The 20625-nt window shown below is 35.4% G+C and overlaps 1 protein-coding gene across 1 annotated transcript in view; it reads left to right on the top strand.

The window, feature by feature from the left end:
* Agbl4 (AGBL carboxypeptidase 4) overlaps window positions 1-20625 on the top strand; it is a 1006503-nt gene that overhangs the window by 53956 nt on the left and 931922 nt on the right. The window lies entirely within an intron of this gene.

The following is a 20625-nucleotide window of genomic DNA, read 5'->3' as shown; positions in this document are numbered from 1 at the left end:
ATATAGGTATATGCAGTATCCGGTGTACTAAGATCAGTTATAGTAATAACAGGGGTAAAAACACAGGAAGGGAATACAAGAGAAACAAAAGGTAACAGTTTCACATGTTTTGTTAAAAATAACTACAACAATGATATACCACTTATTTCCACTTATTTCGCTTAGCCTCACCTTATGTGTTCATACAGGCATAGCTATTGAGCTATTGTGATCTTCTGCTATGACTATCCTAGAGATGTACTAATTATTCTCTATGAGGGAAACCACAGAGTCCATGTTTCTTTGGGTCTGGCTCACTTCATTTAGAATGATTTTTCCATGTCCTTCCATTTCCTTATGAATGGGGCAGTATCCTTCTTTCTGACAGAGGCATAGAATTCCATTTTGTATATATCCATAACATTTTCTTGATCTACTCATCTACTGAGGGGCATCTGGGTTGGTTCCATATTTTAGCTATGACAAATTGTGCTGTGATGGACATTCACAACTCATTTTTAAAAGCAAAAGTTAAATGCCACAACTTGTATTTAAACTGTAAAGATTGTGAAATAGTAATGATTGCTAGGATATCTAACACTTGTTAAATATTTTCCCCTGCACTAAATACATATTGCTTCTTCTAAAATTTTAAGCTTCATGTATAAGTTAACTTCCTTCTCAAGGCAGTCTTTTGTGATTAATCTACCAAATTTAGATAGTGCTTCTCATTTGTATTCACAAATGTTTCTCTGACAGCTTATTTCATAAATTATTATGAGGTATTAGTTTACTGGTATCACTCACTATTGTTATCCCCACTAGTCAGTCTCCTTCTTAAAGACAACTACCATAATATTCATGGCTAGGTACTCAATAAATAGCTGTTGAATTTCTTTTAAAAATTGGCAGAAACTGTGAATCTAAGGGCTTAGGTAATTTTTAAAGGTCTTTCTGAGACATTGATAAAAGTAGAAAATTCAAACATAGATGCTTTGATTCTAAAGCCATTTCTTTTTCAAGTATGTCACACTACTGCACATAAGTGGTAGCTATTAAACAATGGCAGCAGTGGCAGCAGTAACAAATGTCCATAATCCATATTTTCTTCAGTCCTGTAGAAGCTGAATATTCTGCAGAGATTCCCTACCATTTGCATGTGTGTTTAAAGAGCAGCTGTGAGTGTTTTATAGTGTCTGAGTAGAGTCTCTGGGAAGTAGAGCGATATTCTTAGCCTGTTGAATTGGAAGAGTTTCCCAGGAGACCACAAGCACACTTTGGTATGAGCTTTCAGGTCTCTTGTTTTATCTTCTAGATCTGTTCTGCTCTGTTCTTTGGGAATCAAAATGTGGTGTTAGGCATTAGTGTGATATTTGATTCACACCAGGTATAGAAACAATGTTCAGAATATGAAGAACTATACCATCTTATTCATTGGTTTTACAAAACTCTTGCCAGGCATTAGCCTTGACACTTTAAATCAGTATGTGAATGATTTACAAGATGATTACTTAATCTCAACCCATTTGATCTTCAGAGTTGTTATTTGTCTGACATAGTCCCTCTATTCAGTTTACTGAATGAATATATTACACACTTTCTATGCACTGTACCAATTAAATAAAAGCAGAAGCAATTGAGTTCCTTCTTCGTTTCTCTCTCTCTCTCTCATTCTCTCTCTCTCATTCTCTCTCTCTTCTCTGTGTTTGTGTGTGTGTGTGTGTGTGTGTGTGTGTGTGTGTGTGTGTGTGTGCTGGTACAAAGGCTTAAATTTGAATTTAGCGTCTCATGGCCTTATTCAGCTTTTTTGTTCATGGCTGGTACTCTACCACTTGAGCCACAACTCTAATCCAGAACTTTGCTGGTTGATTGGCAATCGAGTCTCATGGACTTTTCTGCCTGGGCTGGCTTCAAACATCAATTCTTTAGTTTTACTAAGTAACTAGGATTACAGATGTGAGCCACTGCTCAAATTCTCAAACATATGTACTTTTTTTAATTAGTTAGCTGTTATGATTTTTATTCAACAATTTTGTTTATTGGTCATGGGGCTCTATGTGTTCCACTCAAATGTTTATACCACTGACCTTTTAACACAATTATTCATATACTTTGTTTTTTGTTGATCCTATCTGTTCCTTTTAAATTTTTTAAAGAAATTCTTTTCCTTTTTTGGGGTATTTGGAGGTATTATTGCTTTTCTCCTCCTTCCTTCTGTCTCTTCCTTCTCCTCCCTCCTTTCTTTTCATTCTATTTTTTATCCTTTCTAATTTTGTTGTTGTTAGTGGTGGTGGTGAGGCTTGAAATCAGGGCCTGAGCACTCTCCCTGAGTTATTTTGCTCAAGGCTAGCACTCTACCACTTTGAGCCACAGTGCTACTTCAGGTCTTCTGGTGGTTAATTGGAGATAAGAGTCTCATGGGTTTTCTTGTCTGCATTAGCTTTGAACTGTAATCCTCAGATCTCAGCCTCCTGAGGCACAGATGCCCAACTAATGCAACAATTTTTAAGAAGTCATTTAATTAATATTCTTTATTTTACAGATAAAGTAACTTAAGCTAAGTGGAATGTGTTTCTTTAGGATCTCACAATAAGACACTTCATGATAGGGATGAAAACTTAACGTTCCTGCCCCTACCAGTGTACAGCCCTGTCTCTGAGCCCTGCTGAAATGTATAGCTGGTTATAGTAATGGAAAAAAGGCATAATGATTTTTATTGATTTTTGTACCTTTCCCTAATTTTAGATGGATAGTTAATGATATACTTTGACCTTTGAATAACCTCCTTTCCTTTCCTTTTTTCCCTCTTTCCTTCCTTCCTTCTTTCTTTCCTTTCCTTTCCTTTCTTTTCCTCATTCCTTCTTTCCTTCCTTCCTTCCTTCCTTCCTTCCTTCCTTCCTTCCTTCCTTCCTTCCTTCTTTCTTTCCTTTTCTTTCTTTTCCTCTTTCCTTCCTTCCTTCTTTCTTTCCTTTCTTCTTTCCATTCCTTTTTCCTTTCCTATCCTATCCTTTCCTTTCCCTTTTCCTTTCCTCTTCCCCCTTCCCCCCCTTTCCCCCATTTCTCCTCCTTTTCTTTTCTTTCCTTTCCTTTCCTTTCCTTTCCTTTCCTTTGCCGTCCCTTTCCCGTCCCTTTCCTTTCCCTTCCTTTTCCCTTCCCTTCCCTTGCCTTTCCCATTCCCTCCCCTTTCCTTCCCCGTTCCCTCCCCTTTTTTCCTTTCCCTTTCCCTTCCCTTTCCCTCCCCTTTGCCTTCCCTGTCCCTTCCCTTTCCCTCCCCTTTCCTTTCCTTTTCCCTCCCCTTTCCCTTCCCTTCCCTTTCTGTACTAAGTTTTGAACTCAGCGCATTGCTGGAGCTTTATTGCTGAGCCACACCTCTAACCCCGTTTTTCATGGGTTACGTTTAGGATAGGATTTTGCTTTCCATTCCTGTGTGCCACTTGCACTGCTGTGGTCCATCTACTTTTGATTTCTCATTGTTGCTGGGATTACAGTTTCCAGACTACATGCATGTCCATTACTGAACTTTTCTGCTTGGAATGGTCCGAAACTGGAATTCTCTGTCTCAGCCTTCCAAATATCTAGGATTAAAGGCAGAAACGAATGTAGCTGAGTTTAATGAATCTATTTCTTAGGGATGTTTTTGATGATCCTAAGATGTCTATAGTGTATTTCTTTGAGTATCTTTTAAGTAGATTCCTCTTCTAATATTTCTAAGACTATGAAGAATTAGATAAAACTATGAACTACTGGGAAAAGAGAAAGACATAGGGACTATATTAGGTCAGAGAGTAGTTAGTAGTGGTCTAGCATAAATAACGGAATAAACAGGATTTGCGATAGAGAAGGGAAATCATTACAGTTGAGAACTGAGGCAAATGTGAGGGCAAAAATTTAGATGTAGGTGACAGCTTAGCTATAAAATAGGGATGATAATAGTTATTCTACCATTCTTATAATTGTGTAAGGATCTCAGGAAGAAAAATTTCTTAAGATTCAGAAGCATAGTGTACTGTTAACAATGATATTTGATGAAAATGGTGATAGTTGTATGTGTTAGAAATAGCAAAGAAAATATAGAAAGTATAATGATCAATAAGCAAACTAATATAAAAGAAGTAAAATATCTATTAAAAGAAAAACATACACATTGAGTAAGAAACAAAAGGGGTTCAATAATTTGGATGTGCTCATTTATCACACTGAATAGGAAGAAGAAATAATTTAGAGATGCTAATTTAGCATACTACCCAGTAGTGAGAATGACTGGACTCAAATCATAAAGGCAGGCACGTTTATAGAGGATGTATACTGAAATATTGACATTGATTCTATAAATTAGTAATATTATAAGCAAAAAAGGCCAAAACATTAACTTGCCATTGTCAAACTCAAAACAGGTACTTAGGTTAGTGGGTTTAGAAGAGACTTAGGTTGTGCCTCTGGGTCAGTGTCACGAAAGGAGATTGTTTTGACGTTTGCTGCTGTTTTGTTAGTTGCTTTTAGTGCGTGTTTATGGAACCATCTCATTCAGCAAATTGAAATGTTTTGAAATGGATAATATAAGTCTTGCAGAAGGGGCTTGCAGTTAGGCTTGGTTTCTCAGTATCAATATAAAAAGGCTGTGATGAAAACCACATAAGCTGTGGCGTGGGAAGGAGTGAATGAGTGAAAAACCAGTATTACTAGAGAACAGTAGGGTATGTATTATTGATCTTGTTTATATTCTGTGCTGTAGCCTTTAACAATTCTTTTGTGGTCACTGTATGATCTGACATATCTTTTTACTGGCTTTGGGTTGGAAATATATTAGCCTGAGTTACCTTCCCTTCTTTATCAATTTTCTGACATTTCGGGGTTTATGCCAAGTTTTGTTTCCAGGCATTCATCCTTGATTTCTTAGGTTAGGTTACATCGCAATTTTGGTACTATTGACATTTTAGGCCCTATGATTTTTTTTTATGGAGTCATTCTTATGCATGAAAAGCTATTTATTCACATCTTTGGTTTCTAAATTCTAGAGACATGTAGTGCCTTCACTATGACAACCAAAAATGTCTCCAGACATTGCCATATATGTGGGGCAAAATTACTCAGAGCTTTCAACCACTAATGTAGGTAAAGAAACAAGAGTTTCCTTTACTTATCTTCATTTAATCTGCTTGATATTTTGGGAGGAGGGAAGTTAACTTCTTGTTCGTTTTTCCATTTTGTATCAGAAGTCTGCAATTGAACTCCCAATGGGACATTGCATTCTATTTCTATCAGTTCTTTCTGTATGTTGAGCATTGCAATTTTGCTGATGTTTCAGAATCTTTTTTTCTGGTTTTTTCCTGCCTGTGATTTTCTCTCACATCTTCACAGGAACCACTACTTCCTTTACACAGATGCAATGTCTTTAAGAAGTTCTTCCCAACCACCTTATCTAAGTTAGCATCTCTTCTTTCTTAGTTCTATTCCCTATGTTTTCTTCTTATATCACGGGTCATTACGTGTTATGCTATTGTACTCATAAGAGTAGGTTATTGTTATGGTATCTAACCACCAAACTTTATTGTCTTGGGCAAGAGAGTATATTCCTTATTCCTATCATAGTTTAGTATTGGTTGATATTGGCTATTTATTAATATTTAGTATTGGTTATTTATTATTCTGCCACTTGAATCACACCTATCCTTCTGGCTTTTTGCTGATTCATTGAAGATTAGAATCACAGAGATTTCATTCCAGGATGGCTTCGAACCATGATCCTGAGATCTCAGCCTCCCGAGTAGCTAGGATTATAGGCAGGAGCCACTAAGGCCCAGCTATAATATTACTTATTAACAGTTAAAACATAGGGCCTAGTGGCAAGAGTGCTTGCCTCCCATACATGAAGCCCTAGGTTCGATTCCCCAGCACCACGTATACAGAAAATGTCCAGAAGTGGCACTGTGGCTCAAGTGGCAGAGTGCTAGCCTTGAGCAAAAAGAAGCCAGGGACAGTGCTTAGGCCCTGAGTCCAAGGCCCAGGACCAGCCAAAAAAAAAAGAAAGAAAGAAAGAAACATTTAAAACATATTCACATCTCTTTTTGAGTGTCTCTCCAACTGGAATATAAATTCCATGGAGTCAGGATTTGATTATTTTGTTTCCCCTGGTATACTAAGTAGCAAGAATATTGCTCTGCATGTAACTGGTACTCAGTGATATTTGCTGTGTTGATCACTGAATAAATGTCACTTGTGTCATTTGCTACTGTAGTCACACCTGGTAGGCAATAGGCACTCATTTATTGAGTCACTAAGTAGTGGTTTTAAAATCAGAAAAATCTCTGGCTTTTCTATAAATTAGCTGTTGACATTGCAAAAGCTACTTAACCATTCTAAACCTCACTTTTCTCATCTGTAAAACGAAGGAACAAATAACTACTTTGTAAGATTATTGTTGTATAAAATTATATACAAATGTCATGTAACAAGGCATGCCTATAATTCCAGAATTTGAGAAGCTGAGCCAGGAGTATCACAACTTTGAAAACAGCTGCGTTACACAAAGTTTGAGTTCAACTTAGGCTGTATAATCAAATGGTTCCCGCCCACTCCAACTAAAACAAATGAATTTTCTCGGTCTTCAATAAAAGTTTTGAAGATGTTTGAGAATTTAACATGCTGTGTAGCAACTTAATATTGCCATGTTTAAAGTTTGCCATTTCTTGGTTTTTATATCTTTTATATTCACTTATAATCACAGATCCATTCATAAGATAAATATTCTGGAGGATAGGATATAAGAATTAAGAATATAACAGTATCTGATTTTCCAGTAAGCCTTACATATACCTTTTATTTCATCTCCACTACTTTAAGTTCAGACTCATCATCTATCATCTGGACCACTGACACAATGGTGCTTTCTGTATAGTGTCATCTTCTCTAATCAGTTATACAGCTTATTGCCTGAAGGTCTTTCTCTTATGCAAAGCAAATATTGTGATTTTACTTCTGAAAATCCATTCATAATTTCCATCATTTAGTGATAAAGTACATATTCTTTATTATAATAAGATAGTAATAAGATTCTATATAGCCTGATTTCTGTCTAGCTCTCTTGGATGTTTTCTTGCATTCTTATTTATCTCTGAATCCCCAGCACTTAGCATAGTGCCTAGGACAGAGTGAATACCCAGTGAGGGAGACTAAATGAGGCCCTCTACCAACCTTTGACAGTCCACAATTTGGATAACATGGCTGGAATTCTGAATATTAAATTTGGCAGAAATAGATTAGGAATACCAGCCAGATGTTGTTTTTAAGGGTTCTGTTTTTAGCATGTAAATTAAAATTTCATTTAGCAGCACAAGTCTAATTTGGGAAGCAGAATGCAGTTGTAGAGTTTGACAAGATTACATATGCAAATTCTCCAAAGGCTGATCCATCATCATGACTTCGTGAGACTTGAGCATAATCTGTGTGAAAGGAGAAGTTTCTAAGTCTGTATGACAGGGTGAACCATTCCAGATTCCTTGCTCTTCTAGCCCTCTTTTACCTCACCCTATTATTACCACTTACTTTCCTTTGCTCAAATAATGACTTATACAGGCAGCTTTCTTGGTTTCTCTTTGAGAGAGCACTCTGGGCTCTAAGCCTCAAAGGTAGATTGTATGACTGTCCTGCTTCAGATCATTCAGGAATAGGTTTTTAGCAATAGCATTACATGCCTTTGGCAGTCTAGTTTGACTCCCTTTCTAGAACCACACTTTTTTTTTTCTTTTAATCCATATATAGTCATCCTGTAAGTCTTTTATTTTTCACACTTCTTTACCTGGCTGATTTTAAAACATATTTTAAGGAAGTCTTCTGTGAGGGAGGTAATGATGCTAGTTTTCTGAGCTCTTGTGGAGTAACTTGAACATTATACTGAATGTAGTTTTTCACTTATTTGCCTTTTCCACTAATATCTTTGAGAAGTATTTTTTCTTACTTGTAATTGTATTAACAGAATTTGACATAGTGATTATATAGTCTTCACAAATAAATATTTCTAAGTGAATTAATAATTTCCATACCTATAACCCCTACCCTAGAAGAATGGATTTTTTTAAAAAAAAGAAATTCTGTTTAAATTTAGTATTTATAGAAATTGCTCTTTCTAGGTTTCCCTCCTCAGTTCTACCATGAATATAGGTGTCTCTATTAATACTAATCAAAGAATCTGTACTTTTTCCCCATTATGACTAGAAGATAAGTGGAAAATATTTAATTTACAGGTTGGAAAATGGGCATTTAGGAATTTGAAATAAATAGCAATGCATAGATAGAAAGGGAATAAGTAGCATCCTATTTAAGACCAAGTGAAGAGGATCATTTACTACAAAATTTTGGAAATTTGAATATAGGTAGTCTTTCAGGGAAAAAAATTGGCCACCAATTTCTTTTGAACAGTTATGGTATAAAGGTAGGGAAAACTAAGACTGTAGCTTTGCTGAATTTGGAGCCATCTGTAATCATACAACCCCAAAAAGTAGTCAAGCAAAAATTAAGCCTTAGGTTTATATTTCCTCAAATCCTATACATGAATTCATATTCTCTGTACTTGCAGAAATACGTTTTTGATTATATATTTTATTATTGTCATTATGATTATTCACTAGACCATCAGCTTTCTGAGAGTATTAACAAGTGAGGGGTTGGTTGTTTTTTTTTTTTGTACATTCCCATTGGCTTTGAGCACAAAATAGGATGAATACAAAAACAGACTTATTTGGCAGTTGAAGCATCTTTGATTGATTGTAGATTAACAAGCATAGATCTCTTGAACAATTGGTTAAAATGAACTAGAAGTGCTGGTGTATACTTGTAATATTAACATGTGGGAGGATGAGTCAGGAGGATTACGAATTTAAGGTTAGTTTGGGCTGGATATTGACACTGTCTCAACAACACCAAAGGGGACAAAAAGGAATTAGAGAAAAGAAATAGAGCCCACAAATGAATACTGAAATTCTCATTCCTTAAATATCCTCAAGCAGAAATTTTAGATTTATTTTCTTGGTTAAGAATTTATGAGTTGTATTATCTTTATTGTGATTTTTGCTCAAAATCATGAAGCCCTGGAAATACGACATTATAATGGAATTTTTGACAGACCCCTTTACCTGTATGCCACTTATACATAGTGGAAATTTGTTACCTCTTTGAAGGTGTTTAGTTTGTGAGATATAATACATTTTCTATATAAAGGTCAACCTTAATTAATAAGAGGTTTTCTTCATTTTCAACCACTATAAATTGCTCATAACTTTTGTGTGAAGTAGTTTTCAATATAAAAATAAAACAAATTGAGCTTTTGTCACATATGTCAGCAGGATAATCCATTAAGATGTCAAAAATTCTGTATCTCCCTAAAACCCATTTCTAGATGTCTTAGCAGGCCTATTTATCAGAGAGAAATAAGATATAATTATCATATTATTTTACCAGGTACATGCTTCATTTACAGATATACAACTTCATTTATCTTCTCGGCAAATAATTTTTGTTTTTAAGTATTTTTAACTTTCATTACTAAATATTTTTCCATGTGTCATTTTTCAAAATCTGTAGAGCTAGTATCAGCAAGGAATATAATATTATCAGGATTATATTTTTACTTCCTTAAAGATAAAATTTACTTGTTTTAGTCGTCTTTTGTTTCCAATTTTTTAAGTTGAAAAAAGTTTATTGTGTTTCCCTTTATATTTGGAGACAAATATTTTTAAAAATTTTTATTTTCAAACTGATGTACAGAGAGGATACATTTTCATACATTAGGCATTGGACACATTTATTGTACTGTTTGTTACCTCCTCCCTCATTTTCCCCTCCCTCTCCCCCTTTCCCTTTCCTCCCAGGAGTTGTTCAGTTGATTTACACCAAATAGTTTTGCAAGTATTGCTTTGTAGTCGTTTGTGTTTTTATCCTGTTTCTCTCGATTTTGGTATTCCCTTTCAGTTTCCTAGTTCTAATACCAGCATACACGGTTTCCAGTGTACTCAGATGAGATACAGAGATAGTGCAGGTACAATCACAGGAAGGGCATACAAGAGGATCATCAATAATAGAAGCTAAGGTTTGACATCGCATGTTGAAAGTAATTACAATAGTGATATAACAGTCGTTTCCATAACATGGAGTTCATTTCACTTCGCATCATCTTATGTGTTCATAAGGGTATAGCTATTGGGCTCTTGTGATCCTCTGCTGTGACTAGCCTAAACCTGTGCTTATTATTCCCTATGAGGGAGACCATAGAGTCCATGTTTCTTTGGGTCTGGCTCACTTCACTTAGAATAATTTTTTCCAAGTCCTTCCATTTCCTTACGAATGGGGCAATGCCATTCTTTCTGATAGAGGCATAAAATTCCATTGTGTATATGTACCACATTTTCCTGATCCATTCATCTACTGAGGGGCATCTGGGTTGGTTCCATATTCTAGCTATGACAAATTGTGCTGAGATGAACATTGTTGTGCTGGTGGCTTTAGTGTGTTCTTGTTTGTGGTCTTTGGGGTAGATGCCCAAAAGTGGGGCTGCTGGGCCATAGGGGAGCTCTATGTTTAGCCTTCTGAGGAATCTCCATACCACTTTCCAGAGTGGCTGAACCAGTTTACATTCCCACCAACAATGAAGTAGGGTTCCCTTTTGGCCACATCCCTTCCAACATTTGTTATTGTTAGTTTTCTTGATATAGGACATTCTTACTGGGGTGAGATGGAATCTCAATGTTGTTTTGATTTGCATTTCCTTTATGGCCAGTGATGTAGAGCACTTTTTCATATGGGAGACAAATATTTTGCATTTATTTTAGTGTATAATGTAAGTAGATTCTACAATATTCAGTGTTTACTTAAAGAAAGATTTTTATCATTATATTCTTCTTGGGTTTCAATTGAATTATTTCTTCCTGTTCTCAATCCTCTATATGATAAACAACTGAATATTTTAACCATTTTTGTTAAATATATTTATTTGAAAATATTAGTATCTTAATAATGATAAAATTCTGGTAGTAATAGTAACCAGTTAGTAAATACTATGACCTCATTTATTTTATATATATTTTCTGTAACCTTTAGAACAATACTGAGTTATGGAAATAGGCCCAGAGAGATCAAGTTACTTAACAAAGTTTATGCTATAGCACAAATATGACTTAATTGAATTGAATCTTTCAAATCTATGTCACTGTGAAATTCAAATTCATATTACTAACTCATATTTTCTTGGCTAAATGTGGGGCATCTATTAATCTGGATGAAACAGTTATGTTACTGAACATTAAAATGTAGAGAAGTCAAGAAATTAGCAATGATAACTCTTAACACCTTGGATTACTTTGTACTACCATGAATGCCACTATTTTTAGTAAATTTACATGTGTTTTATAATTTTATATGCATAATTAAGGTACAAGTTTTCTTAGAATAATAACTTTGCACTTCTTCCCATAATTATTTCTTGGATTTAAATGATCAACCATTATATAGAATCTGCATTGCAGATTATAGTGTTTTCCTTTCCCTTCATGTCTTCATGCAAATATATCGATGCTCTGTGGTGTCTTGTCTTTTTTTGAATATTTGTCTCATATCATAACTATTTGTCATAGCAAACAGAAATATAAAGTGCTGTTTGTTCTTTTATTGAATTTAGAATATAACACATATTTAGATAACACATGTTTCCTATGTTCACAACATATTAGGGGCAAAAGACATTTTGAAAAGTTATAATGTTACAATAAAGTTATAAACAATGTGCTATAAGATCTTGGAGAAGTAGTGATTATTTTTTCCTGTACATTTGCATCTAGTCACAAAGTGAGGTAAGACTTCCTAGAGGAGAAGGCATTTTATGTAGATCTACAAATTGAGTAGGGCTTCTCTACAAGAAAAATGGGGATATGCATATATATAGTCATATGGAAAAATAATGAAGCATTCTAATATTTTCATTTGTGTATGGATTCACTATGAACAAGGATGCAAAAAATGTTGACTGACAGTAGTGCTGCATTAATAAACCAAATAAGATGAGTGACAATGCTATCAGTGACATGATTTTTCTAAAATGGTAATACTTTCGGGTAAAATGTTAAACAAATAAAGTATAATCTTTTCTTGATTAGCATGTTGAATATGTTCTTGGAGAAAACATCAGTGTTTATTAAAGTTATGCAAAATAGTTTGAATTTATCTGTAAACATATAGTCAGCTGACATAATTATAAATGGAATTTACAATTTTTGAACAGTTTATAATTTACACTAACATCTGGTGAGATGTTTGGAAGTTGTACATGACTAAGCTTTTTAATACAAACAGTATCCACTGGACTCCTCATTCATGTTCTTACATCATTATTAAAGCAACAAAATTTGTCAACAGATTTCCAAAATACTCATTAGGGTTATTTATTCACATAGATAAACTCTTCAGTAAAACATAGGAATATTTTAGTGAAATTGTGGGTTCCATTCCAGTCCACCACAATAAATTGAATATCTCAAATAAAATGAGTCACATGAATTTTTTTGGTCTCCTAGTGCATATAAGAATTATTCTTATACTATTGTGGACCATTGGGTGTAAAATAGCATTACCTCTTAAGAGCAAATATAAATATCTTAATTAAAATACTTTATTGCTAAAAATACTAATAATTATATGAGACTTCAGTGAGTTGTAATCTTTTGATTGGTGGAGCATCTTACATCAACGTTGACAGAATAGTAGCTGCTAAAAGTTGAAGTGGCAGTGAAAGCTTATTAAAATAAGGCAGAAGTCAAGTTTTTCATATTGAAGGATTCTTCATTTCAGCAGAGATTTCTTTGTAATTTGCAATCTGTTTGAGAGTATTTTACCCGAAGTATATTTCCCAATGATGCTGCTTTAATGCCTGACTTTAAACAATATTTTAAATCCTTTGTTGTTACTCAACAGTGTTTGTAGCAACTTTACCACAAAGAGATTCTCTTTCAAGGAACCACATTTTTGCTGATCTCTAAGAAACAACTCCTCCTTTTATTGCGAGATTGTAGCAATTCAGTCACATATCCAAGTTCAGCTTGCAATTCTGGTTCTCTTGGTGTTTCCTCTGCATCTCCATTTGAACCCCTTAGTCATTGGTGAAGTTGGAGTAATAACTTCTGCTAAACTCTTGTTAAGTTGGTATTTTGAAGTACAGTAAAAAGAGGTATGTGAATATGTATAATTAAAATAATAGTAGAACAAAATGTAAAAGTTGGGGAGCTGGAAAATAATCTTTTTCTTAAGGAAGAGTTAGATTCCATTTGATATTGATAAATTAAGGGATTTCTGAAAGTATTTTGTGGAATAGTGTCTGAGAAACTTAAAACAAATGATTAGGAGAATTTGCATCTATGAAACAGGAACTGGGTTTTAAGGTGTATAAGTCATAAGCATTTTTACTGTTTGTTCAATATATATACATTTAATTTTCTTTTTGTATTCATTACAGTTAAATGAATTCTATGACATTAAAATAAGTTCTGGACACTTAAACTTTTAAACATTCAACAATAGTCTATTGAGTATAATTTATACATAATAAGATGTTTCCATTTTAAGCGTACAATCTAATGAGCTTTGGCAAACATACACACCCACATCGCTTCTATATCAAGCTATGTAACATTTTTATTATCCTATAAAGTCCTTGTCAGTGCTTCTCTTGTAAGAGACTGAGTTAGAAGTATTCTTAACATGCCTCCATGAGTGACAATAGTGAAAGAAATAAAGGAGATCCTATAGGGAAGAAATGGAAGGACTTGGAAAAAATCATACTAAGTGAAGTGAGCCAGACCCAAAGAAACATGGACTCTATGGTTTCCCTCATAGGGAATAATTAGTACATCTCTAGGATAGTCATAGCAGAAGATCACAATAGCTCAATAGCTATGCCTGTATGAACACATAAGGCGATGCTAAGCAAAATGAACTCCAAGTTATGGAAATACGTGGTATATCATTGTTGTAGTTATTTTCAACATGCTGTGTGAAACTGTACCTTTTTTTCCCCCCTCTTGTATTCCCTTCCTGTGTTTTTACCCCTGCTATTACTGTAACCGATCTTAGTACCCCGGATACTGCATATACCTGTATTGGAACTAGGGAAAGGAAAGGGAATACCAAAATCAAGAGGCAAAGGATAAAAAGACAAACCGTTGCAATAGGGATACTTACAAAACCAATTGGTGTAAAACAACTGTACAACTTATGGGGGGAGGAGGGGGCTGTCAGGGGAAAAATGAGGGAGGAGGTAACAAGTTGGATAAGAAATGTACTTGCGGGCTGGGGATATAGCCTAGTGGCAAGAGTGCCTGCCTCGGATACACGAGGCCCTAGGTTCGATTCCCCAGCACCACATATGCAGAAAACGGCCAGAAGCGGCGCTGTGGCTCACGTGGCAGAGTGCTAGCCTCGAGCGGGAAGAAGCCAGGGACAGTGCTCAGGCCCTGAGTCCAAGGCCCAGGACTGGCCGAAAAAAAAAAAAAAAAAAAAAAAAAAGAAATGTACTTGCCTTACATATGAAATTGTAACCCCTCTGTACTTCACTTTGACAATAAAGAAGAAGAAAAAGAAAATAAAGAGGAGAATAAAGAAAGAGGTGACAGGAAAGCTAAGAAGCATAATGAAACAGCAAGGCAACTGAGAGAAAAAATGTGAAGCAGTTTACAAACCCAGCCTTGGCTCCCCAAAAGGAGGAAAACTTAAGCACCATAAGCATAAGGTAAGCTCAGAGAGTACAGGCAGACTCAGGATGAAAAAACAAAGGCTGGCAGTTTTAGTCTCAGGAGAAAACCAGGATTATTACAAGCTTGAAATCTAGTACTAAGATTTGTTCTAAAACTGAATCCTTCTATATGACCCTTCTATATGACAGACAAGCTTTGAAGAGAAAAAAAGTCAATTGCATCGTTGAATGTGTCTTTTAGAGCTATACCCAGGAATCATATTAAGATATGGTGTATTGTTTGGGATTGAATTATTCTAAGTGTCAAAAAGTAAAGAACTTGAAGGTTCCTAGGGATACTTGCTTAAATGAGTGGGGGAAATGACCTTTAAACACAGTTGAGGGGAGGTAAGGGTCTGTCACACACCTACTGAGAGAGACTTTCGGCAGTGGGAAGTTCACAGTATAGAGGGCACAGTGGTTGGTGGCCCCAGGCTCTGTGGTTTGGGTCTGAGTGTGCTAAGACTGATGCTGGATGATTTCCTTCTTCCTGGGGCATGCTCTACAACATAGAACTGAGTGGTCTCTTTTCTTCCCTCAGCTTCCAGTGCATTTAGGAAAGTGACTGATCCTGGGTAGATGCCATAGTCCTAGATTTGTAGCCTGGGGATTATGAATTAGATGAGCACCTGCACAGCTCATATGTTACCAGAGCTCATCTGTGCCAGTAGTGCCTCCAGGCTCACATGTCAAGCGCGATTGCAGCCTTGCCAGGGACAAATACTTGACTTGTTTGATCTGTTGGGAAGTGTAAGGCAAAGCTTAGCCTACATACAGCACTAACTTATTTGGTAGAAGACAGGAATTACAAAGGATGTACCAGTAAGGACACACGAACTCTCCCTTCCTCCATGCATAATAAAAACCTTCTCCAATCTAGATTCCTAGGAAGAATCTTTTTACTCCTGTTTCTTTCGTTTTTGTGTCTTTTATCTGATTTTATTATTTTTACTCTTTAATTGGATTTTCTTCTTTTTTTTTCTCCAACTATTTTTTTTCTTTAAACGTTTCCCCCTCCCGCCCACTGTATTTGATTTTGGTACCCTTGGATTTTATATGTGTTTGTCTGAAGGGAAGGAGGACATCAAAATGGTGATGGAAAGTGTAAAAGGTGAACCAATGCAACAGCAATATTTACAAGACAATATGTAGTAAACCAACTGTACAACTCAGAGGGGAGGATTGGGGAGGAGGGAAAATGGGAGAAAAATGAGGGAGGAGGTAACAAGTTTGACAAGAAATGTACTTACTCACTGCCTACGTATGTAACTGTACATCACCTAGACAATAAATTTTTTTAAAAAATTTTAAGGTGCGTTAATAATGAGGTTTTAACTAAGAGCCTTCTGTTTACCTATCTAGTCTTGTTTGAGTCATGCTTCCAATTCTTTTTTGTTTTAAAAGTCTTTCTCTTATTCTGTCTTCTGCCATGTACTTTAAAATTATTTTTATTTTACTGTTATTTTATTTTTATTATTAACTATAAACTTTATTGTACATTATTTTCTGTTGCCATTTATGGTATAGTTATTGCTTCTACTTGACTTACACTTTTTCTACATAGTGTGTGTGTGTGTGTGTGTGTGTGTGTGTGTGTGTGTGTGTACTGGTCCTGGAGTTTGAATTCTAGGCCTGAACACTGTTCCTGAGCATTTGTGCTCAAGGTTAACAGTCTACCACTTGAGCCACAGTTCTAATTCTAGCTTTTTGGTGGTTAAGATTTAAGGAGATAAATGTCTTACAGAATTTCCTGCTTGGTTTCCAAGATCCTCAGATCTCAGCTCCTGAGTAGCTAGTATTACAGACGCTGAGCCCAGTGTCTGCTGCCCAGCATTTGTTCTCATGTTGGTGTTACTGTACTTCATTTTCTTTTTTCTGAGTAGCATTCAAAAAGTAAAAGCCTGATCCCTCAGAAGACCTTCACATTGGAAGGTAAAATAGTTATCCATCTAACAGATGTACAAATTGTAACATAGAAACATGAAGTATGAAAAAGAGAGCAATATGATTTCCTCGAAAATTTTGTAACTATTTAGCAACTGAGTCCAAGGATACTGAAGTAGATCAAATGCTGGACAAAGAATGTAAAATATTGATTTAAAACCTTTTCAATAACCTTAAACAGGATGGATACAAATAGTTGAATGAACAGAATTTTACTCACCCATCAGAAAGAATGATGTTATGTCACTTTCAGGGAATTGGATGAACCTGGAAAAATTATGTTAAGTAAGTCAAGTCATGCTCAGAGAGATAAAGGATGAATGTTTTCTTTCATTTGCCAAAGTTAGTTGTAAGTTATGAATATATATGTAATCATATATATATACATAAACATGTTAACTACAGTAGAGTATGTGCAAGGGAGGATTTCAATGGTATAACTCCTTTGCTAACTAATTTACATTTTAATAAAATGAATACCATGAAGCTGGAATACGTATTGCTGTGTAGCAGGATATAGTTGAGGTCAAGGGGAGAGAGGGGAGACTAATAGAGGAAAGTTGAATAAATGTAGTCATGACATTCAGTGTAGATATGTGAAAATGGAAGGTAAATTGAGGGGATGGGTTGGGCTGGGAAAGATGGAGGAAAAAGATTAAAGAGGTATTAAAATGCATTGTACTCAAAATCAACATATTGAATTAAAATTCTTTTATTCTTTTACTTAAAGATCATAAAAAGGAATTTGCATTTCTTTGGTGACTATACACATTGAGTATTTTTACACATTTACTGAAAATGTGCATTTGGATATAATTTTGTACTCTTCACCCTGATTCACTGTCTTGTATATCAGTTGTCTCTATTATACTTGTATTGATTGCTGGGAGCTTTAAAGTCAGTCTTTATATAATATAATTTGTTTTCCAAATGTTTCTTATTTTACATAATTGTTTGTATGTATATGTATATTGTGCCTGTCCTGGGGCTTGAACTCAGAGCCTGGGCACTGTTCCTCAGCTTTTGTGTTCAAGGCTAGTGCTGTACCATTTTGAGCCACAATGCCACTGCTGGCTTTATGGTAGTTAATTGGAGATAAAAGTCTCATGGATTTTTCTATCCAGGTTAGTTTTGAACCATGATCCTTAGATCTCAGCCTCCTGAGTAGTGTGATTATAGGCATGAGCCACCAGTGCCTGACTTTGTATAATGTAAGTCCCTAGATTTCCATATAAATTTTAGATTCAATTTGTTGCTTTCTTCCAAAGGCCTGTTAGAATTTTGATTGAGATTAGGCTTTTTCCCCGCTTAGATTAGTTTTTGGAAAAGTGTTAATTTTAACAGTAGTGAATTTTGCAATCTATGAACATGGTGTACTTTATTACTCCATTACTTTATTACTCCATTACTCCATCTTCATTAATGTCTATTATTGGTTTGCTTTTAGTTTTCTGTGTATGGGTCTTATATATACCTTGTTAAATAAGTGTTTATTGAATGTTTTTTGAGCCTAGTGTAAGTGGTACTCTGTTTTCAGATTTATAAGTGTCCATGGTTGCTACATATGTGGGTATTCTATTTAATGCTTTAGATTTGAAATATGGCTTTTCCACTTTGGATGGTTCAAATGTTTCTAGCACTGTTTCTATTTTAGAGATCATTTCCTGAAAATTTCAAGTCATTCTTGCTTAGCCTTACAAACTTCCATTCATATGGCTTACTTTTCAGTTAAAGACTCAAGCAGCTTCTTGGTGCTTTGGCTCATATAAGTTCCTTCTTCAGTGCTCTAACCATGAAATACAAGTTCTCAATTTCTTCAAATTTGTTTTTCTGTCTCCTGAAGTCAGGGAAACTACCATGTTCTCTTTTGCTACACCAGGTTCCAAAAATGTATCCGTTGAAAAGCTGGGGCTATTGTCAGCCTCACTTCACTTATTTACTTTTTCTTGGACATCATTACATGCCATTCAAATTGGAACGGGGCTGTTTCTTATATAATTTTCTGCTTCCTGATAGTTTCTGGAAGAAGCATGGATCAAGTCTTATTGGTTTTTTTCTTTTAGTTGAAGGGATCTTTGCAACTAACTGCCTCATCTTCTACTCTCTCTGTTTGGACCTTGATTATAGTATCAGAATAGCTTTCATATCATTGTTGTGCACAGCTACTCTTATACGCTTGCTTATGCATTCTGGGATGTGAAAGTTTGAAACTCCCTGCTGAAATAGTGAAGGGCTAAAAGTTTGGATGACATTTTAGTTAACACCCCTATACTAATTGAATCCTTAATTCGTATCTTAATTTAGTACTTTTCAAATTGTTTCTGGTAATGGAACATTTAAAAGTCTTAATACAATATATTGAACAATTGCTTTAACAAAAACAACTTAATATGTATTTGTAATAAATTAAATACATTATCAATTATTAATTTAATGAACACATTTTGGATTTCAATAATGAGAGTGGATACTTTAAAATCTAATTCTCATAATACAACTTCAGAAGATATGTTTTTTTCTTTAATGAAATAGAGGAACTGAAGTTTAAGGCTATTAAGTTGATTAATTTGGACCACAAACTCTTTAGTAGATAGTAGAAATGAGATCTTAGCCTATATCTTTCTTTTTTTTTTTTGGCCAGTCCTGGGCCTTGGACTCAGGGCCTGAGCACTGTCCCTGGCTTCTTCCCGCTCAAGGCTAGCACTCTGCCACTTGAGCCACAGCGCCGCTTCTGGCCGTTTTCTGTATATGTGGTGCTGGGGAATCAAACCTAGGGCCTCGTGTATCCGAGGCAGGCACTCTTGCCACTAGGCTATATCCCCAGCCCCAGCCTATATCTTTTTGAATTTCAAAATGTATTCTCTTTCTATTGTACTGAAATGTGTAATCAAATTTTTAATTTAATTTAATTGTCAAGGTGATGTACAGAGGGATAACAGTTACATATGCTAAGTAGTGAGTACATTTCTTGTCAAACTTGTTACCCCTCCCTCATTTTCCTCCCACCCCCCCACCCGAACCCCCCCACCATTACATTTAATTTCCAACATATAGTCTTGTGAGTATTGCTGTTGCATTGGTTCTCCCTTTATCCTTTGTCTCACCTTTTGTTTTTCTGCCACTACTGGGGCTTGAACTCAGGGCCTGAGCACTGTCCCTGGCTTCTTTTTGCTCAAGGCTAGCACTCTACTACTTAAGCCACAGCATCACTTCTGGCTTTTTCTATATATGTGGTACTGAGGAATCGAACCCAGGCCTTCATGTATGCGAGACAACTACTCTACCACTAGGCCATATTCTTAGCCTCTGTCTCACCATTTGATGTTCCCGTTCCCTTCTCTAATTCAGATAAACATATATACAATATCCAGAAAAATCAAATACAGTGACAAAAGGGGATAAACCATAGGAAAGAAAAATGAAAGAAAAAAGAAATATTTTCCCATAGTACATTGAAAATAACAACAATGAAAAATCTCTTGTTTCCACACCTTGAAGTTCATTTCACTTAGCATCATCTTATATGATCATATGTAATAGCTATCAAGCCACTGTAATCCTCTACTAGGACTACCCTAGACATATACTAATTACTACCAATGAGGTAATAACCATGGAATCTATGTTTCTTTGGGTCTGGCTCACTTCACTCTGGAAAGTAGTATGGAGGTTCCTCAAAAGATTAAACATAGAGCTCCCCTATGATGTGGCAGCCTATATCTAGGCATTTACCCAAAGGATCACAAACAAGGCCCTACTAAAGCTACAAGTATAACTGTGTTCACTGCAGCATTATTTACCATAGCTAAACTATTGAACCAACCCAGATACCCCTCAGTAGATGAATGGATCAAGAAAATGTGGTGTATATACACAATGGAATACTATGCTTCTATCACAAAGAATTACCCCATTTGTTTTTTTTCTTTTTGCCA

This window comes from Perognathus longimembris, chromosome 7, assembly GCF_023159225.1.
Source record: "Perognathus longimembris pacificus isolate PPM17 chromosome 7, ASM2315922v1, whole genome shotgun sequence".
In the NCBI taxonomy this organism is placed as follows: domain Eukaryota; kingdom Metazoa; phylum Chordata; class Mammalia; order Rodentia; family Heteromyidae; genus Perognathus; species Perognathus longimembris.
Note: the sequence above shows the minus strand (reverse complement) of the source record. Positions and strands in the feature narration are given on the sequence as shown.